Source organism: Erpetoichthys calabaricus, chromosome 12 (genome assembly GCF_900747795.2).
Source record: "Erpetoichthys calabaricus chromosome 12, fErpCal1.3, whole genome shotgun sequence".
Lineage (NCBI taxonomy): Eukaryota > Metazoa > Chordata > Cladistia > Polypteriformes > Polypteridae > Erpetoichthys > Erpetoichthys calabaricus.
Genome location: NC_041405.2, coordinates 31,066,654 through 31,079,848, shown reverse-complemented (window position 1 = coordinate 31,079,848; position 13,195 = coordinate 31,066,654).

Sequence of the window (13,195 nt, the reverse complement as noted above, 5' to 3'; positions counted from 1 at the left end):
CGTCTTTGTCCAATAGTCTCTTGGTTCAGTGTGCATATCGCGGAAACTGCTTGTTCTAAATTTTTGTATCTTTGCTAGGATGCAGTCTTTCAGGAGCTCTACTCAATTTCCTAACAAATGTTGTAATTTTAATATTGTGAAAATAAAAGCTGATTTCACACACATATATTCCAACAGACACGGCGCTAAAATCAGCTTGTAGAATCAGATTCAAAGCTTAACTTCATGGCAAATTTTTGACCCCGTCACCAAACTTCCATTTAGACTGCCAGCATATATATCTAGCAAAGGAAATAACAAGTAATAATATAATTTAAAATGACAAATCCAAACTATAAATGGGCATTTATTATTCTCAGTTTTTTGTCAATTTATGTTTCACCTTATTTCCTTAAAGAAAGGTCAAATCATAAACAAACAATTTTAGCACTAAGTTTTCATTTTCAGATTTTTGATTTGAGAGAGGCCGCGCCGCATCTGTAGCCTTGTAGAAAAACAATGAGAACTAGGGAGCTGTCAAGCTATGATGGCATCATGGGAGGTGAACACAGTGGGTTACGTAAAGTGCTGGCCAATAAATGCTAAACCCTAGAAAATTAGATAGAGATGTTTCTAATATAATCGCAATTTACAGATAAACATTCAACACAACATTTTCGTTTTCCTTTTTATTTAGGGTCCTCCTTCAAAAACTTACTCCTTAAAATTTTGTAAGGATCCATTCTGGCTCATTCTTCTCGAGAGTCCTTATCTAACCCAGGGGTTCTTTATAGAGCCGTATAATAAGCACATTCATTTCAGGAACTGGACTGTACTTATTTCTTTTCTATTAATTAGTCACGCAAATTAGAAGCTGTCAAAAGACTAAGCATAATCAGAAATACTGCTATGGGAACTGTGATGAGTCGCTAGAATACACTTACACGATGATGGACTATAGAATGAATTGTTTATTGTCTTTCCTCTTTTAGTGTTGCCAAGGTGGCCTCCTCTCCCATAAGCTATGTCTACTTTGAGCTGAGCAAATACAACTGCCTATAAAAAGTAGTTAACCTTTGGAAGTCTTAATATTTCATCATATCCAACATTAAATCGCAAAGGATTTAATTTGGCTTTTTTGATATTCATCAACACAAGAGCTCTCTTTAAGTGAAAACTGATCTCTGCAAAGTTGACCTAAATTAATTACAAATAGAAAGCACAAAATAATGAATCACATAAATATTCACGCTCTTTAATCCGACACCCCTAAATCTTCACTGGTGCAGCCTTAGTGAAGCATTAGTTCAATGGAGATCACCTGCCAGGGGATTGTAGTAGAAATGGACCTCATCTGGGAGGTCCAGCTTGTGATGAGTCAGTGTGGTGGACTAACCTACACAATGAAGGCACAAGAAAACTCCAAGGAACTCAAGGAAAAGGTGATTGAAAAGCACAAAACAAAGGATGGACGCAAGAAGATCTCCAAGTCATTGAATATCCCTTGTGGCAGACGACCTGGACCTTGCCCCACCGGGACACCTGGAACAAGGAAGGACTGGGAGAGGAGCAATATATTCCCCTGGATGCAAGAGGGTAGCCCCCCTGGATACCTTCAGAGCTGGGATTCTCATCCCTGTGGGGATCCGTGGCTGCCACCAGGGGGTGCCTAAATGGTTCCAGAGCCATGGACTGCAGCACTTCCGCCACACCAGGAAGTGCTGCCGGAACAGGAACCAGATATTCCTTCATGGTGCGGAAGATCAGGGAGCACCTGGAACACATCTGGGTGTGCCATAAAAGGGAACACCTCACTCCATTCGGGGAGCCAGAGTCAGGTGGAAGAGGACAGAGCTTGTGACGGGAGGAGTAGATGCGGCAAAAGGACTGTGAGCAATATTGGGGGTTTAGTGCACTGTGTGTGTCGTGTGAAATAAACAGTTGTGCATTTAGATATCTGGAGTCCGTGTCTGCCTGTATCGAGGCTGGGCTTTCACACCATCAAAGTCCAGCCTCAGCAGTTTATCTACCACTATTGTGGGGTTTCATTCTTAAAAATCAAGTTTAAGATAATTCACCATTTCTTGCTGTATCATCCATCTTTTCACTCCCAATAACAAAAAAACAAATCAGATGTTAAACAGGACTGGTATGTACAGTATGTCGTGCAATTTTATACAAACATCAACAAAAGAAAACCTATGGACATTCGCAAAAGCAAATGAAGAAATAACACACCATCCCACCACCTATTATTTACAGTATTATTACCAGCTTTATTTAGAATCCATTAGCGAAACACAAGCTTATTCAAAGATGGACACACAAGCTATAGCTCACCGACTTTTATCCTGCCCCAGGTTATATTCTCCCCTTTGTGTCTGCTACAGTGATCTCTCAAAGACTCTTCTCCAAATGAAAATAATCCTCCGCAGAAATGCATTTTCTTTCTTCCTCAATTAGAACTGGTATAGCTATGGAGGTGTCTCAAAGACATTCTTGGAGTGGACTATCCTTTTTTTTTTGTTTTTACTGTTTCATCATTCTTCTATTTAGCAGTAGCATAAAAGGAATGCTATGGAACCCCTGCGGGGACATGGTGTATTTTTTTTTTCTGGGAAACAATCCAGTACCCACCACATACTATCTCATTCATACCACTTGCTACATCCTGCGCAGCAGGTACTTTAAGGTCGCACCAGCTATTATTGCGCATGCGCTGCATACATTCAGGTGAGCACCAAATACCATTGCGTGTGACTGCGCATCATTTTCTGTGAATTCTATGAGCAGGACATACTGTATCACTTAACAGTTTGATGTTATGCTCCACAGAAATGAATATCGCCAGGTTTCTATTTTTTATATATATATTTTATTGATGTTAATTAGAAACAGATAACATTCCATTAAGTTAAGTCAAATTTAACAAATCAAAGCAAAGCACGATTTCTAAAAGTAGGCTATACTTTCAAACCCAGGAGCAGCACTTAACGCTGCACTACTGTGTAGTAAAAGGAAATGATATTAGTTAGCTAACTACATGCATCTCGTTTTCTAGCTTTCAGCCAGCTTCTAATTCGCACAAGTTACAAAAGGAATTCATTTTCCACATTATGATGGCATGTGACGTTTTCCCAGTCCAGTGCAGGTATACTCATTTAATTCTCTGCATAGACTCAGAGCAGTCACTTATCAACACTAGTGGACTGTGGTATTTAAAATGTAGCTAAATAGTTCAATCTAATCAGGCCACTTTAATTGTTACCGTTTTATGAGAAGAGATATATATACCCCTGCGGTGGGTTGGCACCCTGCCCAGGATTGGTTCCCTGCCTTGTGCCCTGTGTTGGCTGGGATTGGCTCCAGCAGACCCCCGTGACCCTGTGTTCGGATTCAGCGGGTTGGAAAATGGATGGATGGATGGATATATATACCCTTGTAAAAATTAGACAATTTTTGCCCAGTTAAACTTGAAGATCCTAGTTAAATCTGCAGCACACTGGGATATTGCTTGCACTGTGCAAAACGAACTGCAAAATTTAACTCTTTCAGGGCTGATGTTGAGTTTTGTCAAAAGGAGGAGTTGACAATGGTAATCAAATGTAAACTGTGACAAAACCCACCGGTACATTTTATTTGAACTCTCATTGCTAGAAGGAAAGTTAGATTCATTGGTTTGACCGAGATTCTCTGCACTCTCGTGAGTAGCATGGCGCACACAATGGCAAAAATGGCCCTGGTGAGAAATCAAAGCGAATGTGTAAAGCAAAATACTCCTGGGACGACGTTGTTGCCTATTATCTCTGAACTGGACTATGACTTGTCAGACTCAAGTTTTTGATACAAGCGACCGAAGATGAATGTGAGGTTCCAGCTTCAGCTAGTCGTGGTACTGACAATGTTCGCCAGGGACGACTGCCACTTAACAATGATAAGAGGTAGAAACCAAATTGCAATGCACTGCAACCGTGTCCCAGCCACGCAAAGACAGCCTGGCAGCAAGCAAGCCGCACATTCTTGGCAAACTGACAGCCACAGCATGCAGCAACAGACGTTTTATGTTGACTTCTGAGTGAAACCATTGCTTTTTGGAAAAAATATTCAGACCTCATAGAGTTAAAGGGCACAACAGAGAGTTAAATTGTATTGCGGACATTTTTATTACAAAGTTATTGACAAAATGGACTCCTAAGTAAAATTACAGGTGACAATTGCTTAGTCTAAACATAGGTACAGTAGGGAAATTCATCAGTTAACTTTCCATGTTACTGTGTTTTACTGTGATGTGAAAAAGAAAAAGCCACCTTCTTTCAGTTTAATATGCGGTCTAAAGAGTTTAATCAATTGGGATCTCTTTCATTTTCTGTGACGAATGAGATATTCTTTTGTTGACTGCCTAAGAATTATCCTAATAATTAGTTTAAGTAGAAAGTGCAATTAACTTTGCTATACTGTATTGCTTGGCTATGCATGGTTATCTTGATAATCCATAACGCACTTATGATCTTAAAAGCTGTTACTAAGTTAAACAAACATTCTTTGCTATTGGCTCACATTTATGACGTCAGAAGCGTGCCGATTTATATTTGTTAATTTCCATGTCATAGGTATTTCTTCACAAACATGGATATGCATTTGCCATATGAACCTGTGATCTGAACATAAACGTTTTCTATAAATTTTAAAAATGACATGGCCATTCCTGATGTTTTACAATGAACCCTACGGGGCACGGGACTCCAACGGAAAATAACAGCATAACAACTTACCAACTATGTCCTCTTATTAAAGAAAATATGCCTTCTAAGTTTCCAATGCATGTTTGTGACAACAAAAGGAATCTAGAAATAATTGTTGCATATGTGCATATATACCATGTTTGTATAGAAATAACTTTGATGTGAAACAATACCAAACTTATAAGTTGTAACGGGCGACCCCTTACCCAGCCTTGTGACTTGTGGTCTGGATGAATTACTGAGGCGATCCTACATATACCAAGCCGTACCTCTAACAAATAATATTTTCCCTTCAATCGACGGTTAAACATAAGCACACAAAAGCAGAGATGTAAAATAGGTGTATAAATAAATTAAATGAAACACAATAACAAAAACAATGATGCAAATTCCCCACGTAGAATATATATATATATATATGTATATCCCTCCACCAAAGCAGCAACGTGAAAACACTATATATACTATAACAAACCCTCCCTTGCCCTTGTAACTTATAACAAATTCAAAACACAAATAACAATAATGAATGAATACTGAAATGACAATGAACGTGAACTTGAGTCCGGGTATATTACTGTCCTGAATAAGGATGACTGATCAAGAAAAAATGGATGTGTTTGAATCTCCCGAATAAATGGAACAATCTCACCATGTTTCCTCGGCATATAGTGGATAATGAAGTCCAACCCTGGGGTTTCTGGCAATGATTGAGCTGTCGTGAATCTGGCGGAATGAGAAACAAACAGGGAACAAGGCGCGATGTGAAAAATAGCAGGAAATGATGGTCTGTTGTTGTTAAGTGAAATCTCCATATTTCTCCTTCCTCCTCTCTCCTCCTCTTTCCTTCCTGGTCATTTAAATAGTAAAGAGCCAGATGTAACTGAATGTGAACAGGTGCTTTCCATCCTGGGGCTGCGATCTCTCTCCTTCATCCGTCCTCTCTGCACTTACGGGGACAACATTCACTGACGTACACATAGAGAACAGTAAACAGGACGATGGAAACAAACACGCACTCAGCCCATACATTGAATACACTATTACTATGTAGCCCCACTACAAAGTAGTGCAAAAAGATTAGACTCAACATACTTAAAAAGGTTTGGGGCAGCCACCCATATATTATCCCTGGCTGCAACGGGCTGACATGAACTGCTGAAGGTTTGGCAAGATGGCAGTTTTAAGTGATCAAAGCAGAAGTGACGCAGGGGATCCAGAAGTGACCTTCTTCTGACGTTAGTCTAGGTGCCGGAACCAGAAGTGGCATCATCCTGGGCTCCTGAAACCAGAAGTGACGTCTTCAATGTTGAGTCAGACAGGTTTTCCCGTGGTTGGTCTGTAGAGATAGCAGGAGACATTTTACTGCACCCCGCCACCCCCTGGCCTGGTGCGGAATTATCTTTGCTTGGTCCATACAACATCCTCCTACTCGTGTCAGTAATTTCATGTACTTCGGACAGGTTGCCAGACGTCCTGATTTGAGGGAGACTGTCCTGAGTTCAAGAGACAAATCCCGAGTCCCGCATTGCCTGATTGATCAAAACTTGTATGTTGAAAAAAATATTCTGAATTCAATTTTGATATTAAATATCTAGTTAAAGAAGCTCACTAAATTTTTGTAGACAGCCAGGCATACCATTCTTTTATGAGTAAAATTTGTAACTGTCAGCTGAATTCAAGTGTTTGAATAGTGTGTGTTGGTGTACAGTCATGTGCTTGTGTTGTTGTACATTTTTCATAGTTTATACATGTTTATCTATCATTATTATTTTATTTAAATTATCTATTTTTGTCTTCCTTCTTTTTGCTCAAAATAGTGGCTGTCTCGATCTGTGACTTTGGAAAACTGGAAACCAAGTCTTCAGATGATGGGACAAGAGCACTTTTTCCAACCTCTGTTCCACCAGCATACTTCACATAGCCTCTTGACTCTGATAGCAGAGCGACCTCCGAAAGCAAACTGTCAAAAATTCAAAGTTGCCTTTGAGACAGGATAACCACTTCAAACTTAGCTTAACTTTATAAAATCCATGAGCTCTGGGGCGATGAACTAAAATCCACAAACCAGATTCTCACACTTGTTTTCAGGCTAATTGAGGTGTTGATAAATAAAGCTTAGGCCCAAATTCACAACATCATCCTCAGACCAATTGCCTCTAAATGCAGACTGATCCAGAAGTGTTTTGTTCTGTTCTTGAGGAAAGTTAAAATAAGGCACTCAAAGGAGGTGGAAGTCTTACAGCAGACAGGAACCCTGCACAGAGCATGACAGAGAAAGACGAGAACATGGAATATAGCCCAGTTGCAGATCAAACTGGAGTCTTAGCATTGACTGAAAATAACTGAATCTGAATTCAAGCACTTTTAGTGCATCCAGCCATTTTCATGGAGAGTCTTGCTAATGAAATGAAACATAAATTGTTTAGACGTACATTGCACTTCAGACACAGCTGCATCTGTTTGCCTCTTCTAGGAGGGCAGAGTCCTAGGCATGTTCAGCGGCAGCACGCTCACGTTTCTGTTACAGTAACACTATGAATTAGGCTGTAACGTCATTAATTAGGATAACAGACCGAGTCCCAATGCTAAATGATTATTTTTATATTTAACTACAATAACATCTTAGAATTTTAACTTGAAACTAAGCCAGCCAGACAAATGAGACTCATTACAATTTCGTGGAATACAAATGTGAAGACTGTGAATAGCCCTAGTCACTAGAAAAGCTATAGGCTCTGTTTGATGTTATGTAAGACATGCCAGAGCCTATTATACAGGCCACAAAGGTCACTTCTTCATTCTAGCTGGGGTCTCACAAAAAGGGGATTGTTTGCTGTTGGTTTACATTTCTGCATAAAACGTCCATGTTACAGATTTCACAAATGAGTAAGCAGCAGTAGAAAAGTGTCCAGGTTAGCCTAATTGCAACCGACAGCTCCATTCGATTAGGATAATACGGCCAAAATATGGCTAACAAGCAACAAATAGTGTAAAACTGGCACGAGGTGGGATTGTTGAAATTTGCACTTTCCCATCAGCAAGGCAACTAGAAAGTGTAAAAGACGAAAGATAAATTATCCATCCATCCATTATCCAACCCGCTATATCCCAACCACATGGTCACGGGGGTCTGCTGGAGCCAATCCCAGCCAACACAGGGCACAAGGCAGGAAACAAACCCCGGGCAGGGCACCAGCCCACCGCAGGGCAAGATAAATTAAAATATTGTGTTTTATTTCATATAATTAGAAATACAGGATCCACTGATTAAAGGAATGACTGGGCCTAATAATTTTTTGGAAATCTTTATACTAATTACACTGGACTTATACTTTTGGGTGTATTGTAATGATTTCAGCCAGCTGATCACAAAAATCTTCTTTACATTTTTCTATCATGTAGCATTTTATTGCAATCACCTATTTTGTGATTTCCTTTCATATTACGAACTACAACTTGAACATATCTAGGGGCGGAGTGGTGGCTCTGAGGCTAAGGATCTGCACTGGTATCCAGAAGGTTGCCGGTTCGAATCCCCGTCACTGCCAAAAGAGATCCTACTCTGCTGGGCCCTTGAGCAAGACCCTTAACCTGTAATTGCTCCAGGAGCGCTGTACAATGGCTGACCCTGCTCTCTGACCCCAAGGGGTATGCGAAAGCTAAAAAATTCCTAATATAAGAAATTGTACAAGGCAAAATAAAGAACAAAAAAAAATATCTGGTGATTTAAAAGTAATGTAAAGCTCAGATATACCAAGTGCTGTTGTTTCTTTGGAAAATGGGACAGGACTGGCTACTCCGTAACTATTGGGTTCCACAGCAGAAATGTGTGGCACGTAAACCACTCGTCAACCCATCAAAGATATTTATGCTTCCTCTTCATATTGAGCTTGGACTGATGAAATATTCTGTGAAAGCAATAAACAGGGAAGGTGACAGATTGTAATATCTGAGACAGATGTTTCCACGAATAACTGATGCCAGCATTAAGGAAGTCATTTTTGTTGGCCGATAAATCAGACGTGTCCTCAGTGACAGGCAATTTGAAGATTGTCGTGGCAGAGGTCACTGTTGTGTCTGCGACAGAAAAAACACACGAGACCAGCTGCTTCTTCAAACTCCAAACTCTGTACTATCACTTTACTACAGTGCGCATCTTCCAATTGTCACAGGAGAAAATCAACAACCAATCACCTCTGTGTATTTTAATGACCCCCCCAATATCACATTTCCCCCCTCCCAAAAGAGAAAAAAAAATTTATTTATGTACTAAAGGTAGTCACATAGTCTTGCAAATAGGCTGGTTGTTGTTGGGCCCTAGGAATCCGAGTGACTGCAGTAAAAATCTTGTCTATAAACTGCTGAATCTGCACTGCCCAGCCAAACCGTGAAGGTTTGTGACATGCTGCAAGACTGACTCACCAGGTAACTGTGCATGTTGATGAAAGATGAGTCGCCACAGGAGGATGCTGCGCAAGTCCAAAAAATGAGCATCTAAAGTGGCAACCGCTTCCGTGTAGGTGGTGTATGAACCGAGTATAGAGAAGATGCGTTGAGCTTCTACGCCCAAGCAGTGGAGCAGCATAGCACGTTTGTGAGTGTCGGAGATCTCCCCGAGGTCCATCGCCTCCAAAAATGTTTCAAAACTTTATTTCTAGGCCCTCTATGGAAAAGGGAGGTCACCAGGCAGGGCAAGAAAAGGTGCCAGGGGTGGTAGTGAAAAGTCCGTCATCCTCGTTAGCCAAATTGTTGTGTCAGCTACGGAAAAACCACACGTGGCCAGTTGCTTCTCCAAACTCCAAACTCTTTACTAACTATCATTTTCTTATAGTGCGCATCCTCCAATTGTCACAGGAGCAAATCAACAACCAATCCCCTCCTAATATCACAGTCACGGCAGCCCGACTTTTCTCAAGAAGGCACACAGAGTCTCGGGAAGGCAGCAGAATCAGGCTTTTATTGCGTGATGCACACACGGACTCAGATCAAGTGAAATGAGTGCCCAAGGATGGGCAGACCATACTTTTACTACAATTCTTATCCCCCAACACATTCATATCTGTCATCTGACTCCCTAACATTCCATTCCCCTCTATCCTACCTCCAACTGGTTCCACCAATATTTCTCAGTTTATTGGGCGAAGCGTCTTTCCCATACATCTCATATGTTTGACAGGGCTTAATCCCGCCTAGTACTGGTCCAGTGGTTGCCACCAATATTTACAACCTCAAGTTCATATCTCTTACCTGGAGTAGTGGAATCCACTCTCCTCCATCCTTCAATGAACACTTGACCTTCGGTCTATAATATATTGGTGGCTTCTGGCTTATTCAGATACATAAAATATAACAGGCCTAAGCCTTTCCAGTTTAATTCTGACAGTGCTTGTGCTTAATACAATATAATACTTATTTCTTCTATGTGCTCATGATTCATTTTGAATGTATATTAATCAACAGTAAGATAAATATATCCCTCTATAAGATCTAATAGTAGGGCCAGAGGAAATTTCATGGACGGCATTCAGGATTGCTGTTGAGAAGTTTCATGGCAACTACAGAGCGCCAAACTACTGTATACCAGGCTGGTTCACAACACACTTGAAGCATATAAATCCACATCAATAGCAACATGATGCTGTAGATTCCAGATCCTGGACTTCTTCCAAGCTAACCTTGGTGGAGTTGGTGACAAACATGGTGAAAGATCTTACCAGGACATTGAAATGATGGAAAAGTGAGATCAGGGCAAGTGGAATCCATCAGTGCTGGCTGACTGTTGTTGGACAGGCAAATGAAAAGCATCAGAGTACAAATGAAAATCAGTGGCAAAACATTTCAAACTCAATTGAAGTAATACAGCATGTCAGAATCATTAAGTGGTTAAACACACTACATTCAATGGATGTTAATTTAAGGTTTCTCTCATTCCTTCATGATTTCGTCAAACTGAAATCATATTTGTTTTCAGTTTGATGTTGTCTTTCATAATCACTAACAAGTTTTCAGGGAGCAAAACAGTTCAAGAAATTCATTATCCAGTGTACTTCTGTTTATTTTTAGAGCATATTTTAACAAATTCAAAGCATTGTGCAGGTTTATAAAAAATAAAAGCATAAAACAACACATAGAGAGTAGCAGTTTCTCTCTTCACAGTTTCATTACTCAAGGATTAGCCCAAAATAAACAAATAATAATTTCTGTGTTTCCCATCTAGCATTTTGCCTGTGTGCATTCTTATATTCAGAAGCATTTTGGTATGCTTTTATGATCTCTTTACCTGCAACTTTTATGAAATCCAGACCCAAAATGTGTTCCCAGCTCTAGTTTGAGTATGTTAAGTATTGTTTTTAATTTGTTTTTTAATTTCTCCATTCTGTTTTTCATCCTCCACTTACTTTCTTTGTAATTTTTCCTCCATCTCTTTCCTCACTTGCTTATAATCAGAGCTTTCAGGTGCAGCCTAAAAGAATACATAAGCCTCCAGTTTTGTCCTTATTTGGATCCTCTTAGTGATTTTACACTTTGCTTTCCTCTGGTTTGTTGGGTCTCTTGATCTTGTTTAAGGTTTTCCACTGTTCTTTTATTTTTTTCATTGAGCAAGGAATCTTTTAAAGACTACCCAATCCCCCCCATCCAAACCCCCCCCCCCCCCCCCCCATATTTAGAACTTGACATGTTTGGTTTTCTGAGGGGGCAGGCCGCCAGCCTGGATCTCAGTTTTTGAGTCAGGCCTTCTTTTAGAGCTAAAGCCTTTATTGAATTTCTTTGTGCAGAATTCATAAGAGAGTGAGCCTGTAGCTCATATTACTTTAATTTCAAAGAGAAGGGGAAAAGAAGCAGCTCCCCAATCCACAAGGCTTCTATAAAAATATTTAGAAATTCCAATTATACTAACTGTGTAGCTTGAGAAAAAGTATGAATCCTCTTACCCCTTTTCCAAGTTTAATTTTTAGCACTATCACTGAGAGCTGTGGTCTGTCCCCATGGGTCTGGGCATAAAGAAATAAAGAACAGGTCCATCAAAGGGCATCCACACTCATAATGGACTAATTTGGACTGAGCTGATTTAACTAAAATGCACTTCTTTCACATGTGGAAACAAACGAGGTGTCCAGGGAACATCCTAAGAAGACACAATCAGAATGTACAAACTCCACACAGTAACCCAGCCCCGGAATAAAATCATGATGTCAGTAGTGGTGAACAGCAATGCAAACCACTGAGTAATAGTCAAGATTATGTTGTATTCATTTTTGAGAGACTTTTATTTAGTACTAGCTGTGTACACCAATGCTGTATAAAGCCCGGGCTCCTAGAAACTATTGAAATCGTCAGAAAAAAAATTGAAATGTAGAGTTGTCAGGTAATTGAAAGGAACTACTCTGGGCATCTCTCTCCTAGGAGGATTCGTTTTGCCGACGTGCTCGCCTCACTTGTGCATTAGCGGCGGGAGGAAAAGTAAAAGGGATACCATTTTGCCGATGTTAGCAGCTAAGCGACTTTGTCTTTCTTCTGAGGTTTCATTTTGCTGACGTGCTTGTCTCACTTGTGTTATTAGCGGCTAAGCGAGTTTTCTGTTTCATCCGAGGTGGCGCCTTTATCCCGACTTCACCTCTCACTTCCAGACCGGACAGACAAACACACTAAAGCCCAGGATCCTAGAAACAATTGAAATCGTTAGGAAAGAAATTGAAATGTAGAGATGTCAGGTAATTGAAAGGAACTACTCTGGGCATCTCTCTCCTAGGAGGTTTCGTTTTGCTGACGCGCTCACCTCCCTTGTGCATTAGCGGCGGAAGGAAAAGTGAAAGGGATACCGTTTTGCCGATGTTAGCGGCTAAGCGACTTTGTCTTTCTTCTGAGGTTTCATTTTGCTGACGTGCTCGCCTCACTTGTGTTATTAGCGGCTAAGCGAGTTTTCTTTTTCCTCAGAGGTGGCGCCCTTACCCCGAATCCACCTTTCACACACACTTCCACACGTAGATGTTTATATATAAGATGCCTATTTAATAATTAAAGCAGCATGTTATTAACTATGTCTAAGGCATATTTTTTTAACTTTATTATACTTTTTATTAATTATGGCACTTATTCTGTATGCCTACACTGTAGGGCTAACAACTGGCTGTCTGGGTCTGCTCCACGCTCCCTGATTACTTCCAGCCCCCTCTTTCTCATTCTCTTAACCTCCATTCCTGTGTTTCTCTTACCGCTTTCTTTTCTTGATCTCCTGATTGATCCCTCTCATTTTTGATCTCTTGGTTTCTCTGAACAGGCTTCCTTTACAGCCCCGATTGGGTGCAGGTGCCTTTCTCCATCTACTCTGAGGTGTGAATGAAGCACTTGACTGATCCGCTTGCATCTGCACCTGAATGAGTGATTAGCCAATCACCCCAATCAACCTCGGAGTGGCGTGTGCCCACTCACACGTATGCTTACACCTGCTCCGGGACTCTTGATTATTTATT